We start from the raw sequence: 483 nt of genomic DNA, 5'->3' as shown, positions 1-483 counted from the left end.
AACGGTGGTACGGACAGTGAGAATGTACCAGTAAGGAGACAGGAAGGCTTAGGAGGAGGCTCTATCACTCCTATCATTGATGTACGTCGGGGCGTTCTTTCTCGTTTAGAGGGCGGTGGCCATCCTCCTGCAACCTACCCATCCCGCTCCCGTTCCACCACCGGCTCCTCATCACAGCCATCGTCGCCGGCAACAGATGGTCTCTCTACTACGTCCTCTTCTTTCAATAAGAGCCCTTCTCGAGGAGGAGCTGAGACAGCAACGTCACTCCAGCCACCACCTTACTGGAGGAGGACGTAAGTGAAGAGGATCAATAACGCACCTCCTCCTCCTTTGTCCCAGCTCTATTGACAGGACCCGCTAGGGGCAGAGGGCCACCAAAGTCCTCATGGGTATGGGAGCAATTTTAAGGGGTCACAAGCAAGACAAAAGCCAGCCAGTTCAGCAAGAGAGTCCAAGAAAGGCTTCAGCAAACGAAGGATT

This window comes from Plasmopara halstedii (genome assembly GCF_900000015.1).
Source record: "Plasmopara halstedii genome assembly, contig: Scaffold_2956, whole genome shotgun sequence".
In the NCBI taxonomy this organism is placed as follows: domain Eukaryota; phylum Oomycota; class Peronosporomycetes; order Peronosporales; family Peronosporaceae; genus Plasmopara; species Plasmopara halstedii.
Note: the sequence above shows the minus strand (reverse complement) of the source record.